The sequence below is a fragment of the Nelusetta ayraudi genome, unplaced genomic scaffold, assembly GCF_046127955.1.
Source record: "Nelusetta ayraudi isolate G7.1 ecotype Tasmania unplaced genomic scaffold, CSIRO-AGI_Nayr_v1 ptg000073l, whole genome shotgun sequence".
Lineage (NCBI taxonomy): Eukaryota > Metazoa > Chordata > Actinopteri > Tetraodontiformes > Monacanthidae > Nelusetta > Nelusetta ayraudi.
The window spans coordinates 517,501-520,580 of record NW_027466123.1 but is presented as its reverse complement, the minus strand read 5'-3'; the positions used below and the strand labels follow the sequence as shown (position 1 = coordinate 520,580).

Below are 3,080 nucleotides of genomic sequence, written 5' to 3'. Positions count from 1 at the left end.
TCACTAGCTTCCTGGGGCTGAGACGCTGCAGAGCCTGCAAGCTGCAGGTGGCCCGATTGAGAGTCGCCTTAAAGCCATAAATCAATCTGTCAATCAATCAATAAAAAGGTGGGTGAGAGTTGAACTGCTCGGCTCCAGCAACAAACTTTATTGTCGTCTTAGCAATCATTAATCACATTTATTGTTGTATTTTGTTGCGATTGACAGCAGCAGCAGCAGCGGTAGTAGCAGCAGTGCGAGGGTTCGAGGGTTTGAGCTGATAACAGTGTGTCAGCTGTAAACTCAGCTCACTGCTCCTCTTTCAAGCTAATCTGGGACATCATCGCACTAACACACAACACACACAAACAACAAGGACAAAGCACACACGAGGGTCACCTTCACTGTGTGTGTGTGTTGTTTTAGGTCAGCTTCTTCTGTTAGCTTTGGTTAGCTTAGCACCTTATATTATTTTAAATGCTTAGAAAGGTTCTGGAAGAAGCTAGCATGCTATGGTAAAACTCCCACTCTGTGTGTATGTGTGTGTGTGTGTGTGTGTGTGTGTGTGTGTGTGTGTGTGTGTGTTGTTTTAGGTCAGTTGGGAAGCTGATCTCACAGACCCTTCGGGACGGTGTCTTCAATCAGAGGTCAGAGGTCACAGCGAGCGGCTCTGCCGTGTAACCCAAGAAAGGGGGTCAGTTTAGTCAGCCAGCTAGCTAGCTGGCTAGCTAGCTAACCATCAACCAGCCAGAAACCCTCACCTCCCCTCAGCCGCCGAGGCTAACAGCTAACGGCTAACGGCTAACGACTCACATAACCAGGCACTGCCAACAGGCCGCAGCTGCACTTAGCTCTCTTTCTTTGACACACATACCCACACACACACACACACACAACAGGAAGTGAGGCTGATATGCAGAGGGTGTGGGAAGGCGGGGGGGTTGGGTGGGGGTGGGCGGGGGGGCAGTTAAAAGGGACAAGGAGTGTGTGAGAGTGTCAGAGAGCGGCAGAGTCTGACCAAGCAGCAGGTGATTCATTCATCAGGGACCCAATTCGGACGGCAGGTAAGTGTGTGTGTGTGTGTTTGTGGGTGTGTGTGAAAGTGTGTGAAAGAAGAAGAAGAAGAAGAAGAAGCCTTTATTCATTCCCACATTGGGGATATTTGCATAATTACAGCAACTATACAATAGAAAAAAATGGAGATAATATTGATTAAAGGAAATAAGGAAGCAATATTTTTAGCCTTACAGGGAACAAACAGCAATCAAAAGCAAGATATTGACAAGATATTCACATTCAATTGACAGTCGGATTATTTACAAATTATGTACATCGTGTTCACACAAATGTGTTATTGCACCTTGACAAAGTGAAAGTGAACTGAGTGCAGTTGTACAGCCTGATGGCTGCCAGCGCTCCTTCTCGCACCGAGGGTGCAGCAGTATTGAGCTGCTGAAGGAGCCGCTCGGGTTCTCCACAGTGTGGTGCAGGGTTGGGGGGGGGGGGGTGTTGTCCACGATGGATGTCAGTTTGGCCGACATCCTTCTGTCCGCCACCTCCTGGATGGAGTCCAATGGACAGTCCAAGACGGGTGCCTGGCTCTCCTCATCAGTTTGTCCAGTTTCCTCCCGTCCCTGGTCCGCGACTCCACTCCCCCCCGAGGCCGCCGCAGTGGAGGCGACTCTGGCCCTTCTCGTAGGTCGCCGTGGTGCTTGAGGACCAGTTTATGGAACTCGAGTGAGTTCACTGTCTCAACGTCCGAGCCCTGGGTGTTCATGGGCCGTGTTGGTCTGGGTGATCTGGAGGAAGTCAATGATGAGATGCTGATGGAATCCGTGATGCAGAACTGTTGATGCCCTCAGAATGTCCCAGGTGTTGACTCCAAGCAGTCCCTCAGCAGTTCACACGCCTCATCCCACCAGATCTGATAGTGTGTGTGTGTGCGCGCGCGTCTGCATCTTCAGACTTAATGCTCTCTCACTCTTTTCCCAGCAAACAGGAGGGTCGACCTCTGACCCCCCCCCCCCTTTACTTTCACTTGGCTAAAAAAGTAAAAAGAAAAAAAACAACAGTTCCAGTAAAAATCTGGAATCTAAACTTTAGTTTAGCCTCTTCTGCTGGCATGGATAGCACTTTCTGTTAGCTTAGCTGAAACGGTTAGAAAGGTTCGGAAAGAAGCTAGCAGGCTACGCTAATACTCATTGTGGGTGTGTGTGGGCGTGTTTACGCTACAAACTCTCCCACAGTTTAAATGGGAGAGTTTCCGCTGCCATGTGCAGTTTACACACGCGCACACACGCACACACGCACACACACACACACACACACAAACGCAGACACACACACAGTGAGTATTAGCGTAGCTTGCTAGTTGCTTCCATAACCCTTTAACCCTTAATTATTTTATTTATTTAATTTCAGGCAAATTGATGCACTTTATAATAATAATAATAATAATTTTTATTTATAAAGCACTCTTACAGGAGCTCAGAGTCGCTTTACAGGTAAAATAATAAAACAATGCGAGAGAATTAAAAATTAAAAACGATTAAAAATAGATAATAGTAAAAATAAAATAAAATAAAATCAGTTAAAATCAGTTAAAAACAGACAGGGTTGAGAGGGCAGATATGGGCTGGGAGGTGTGGTGGGTAGGAGGGTTCAGGTAGGGTAGGCAATTCTGAAGAGGTGAGTTTTGAGGGCAGTCTTGAAGTTGTTGAGCTCTGTACAGTTGCGGATGTGTTTGGGGAGGGAGTTCCAGAGGGTGGGGGCGGAGACACTGAAGGCCCGGTCCCCCAGGGTTCGGTACTTGGTTATGGCAAGGGGTGAGAGAAGGTTAGCATCAGCTGCGCGAAGGGGACGGTTTGGGGTGTGACGGACAATGAGGTCAGACAAGTAGGGAGGGGCCAGGTTGTGGAGTGACTTGAAGGTGAGGAGGAGGATCTTGAATTGGATACGGTGGGCAACAGGAAGCCAATGGAGTTGGTGGAGGACGGAGGTGATGTGGTCATAGGGGCGGGAACCGGTGAGAAGTCTGGCGGCGGAGTCCTGGATGTATTGAAGTTTATTGAGGGTGGAGGATGGGAGGCCGTAGAAAAGGC

The 3,080-nt window shown here is 48.6% G+C and overlaps 1 protein-coding gene across 1 annotated transcript in view; it reads left to right on the top strand.

Annotated features, from left to right (window-relative positions):
- The first annotated feature begins 982 nt into the window (after positions 1–982).
- Positions 983–3,080, top strand: part of LOC142899492 (5'-AMP-activated protein kinase subunit gamma-1-like) — an 18,069-nt gene continuing 15,971 nt past the window's right edge. The window contains exon 1 of the mRNA XM_076043094.1: positions 983–1,043. The gene's annotated coding sequence lies outside the window, so the exon portion shown is untranslated. The remainder of the gene's footprint in view (positions 1,044–3,080) is intronic.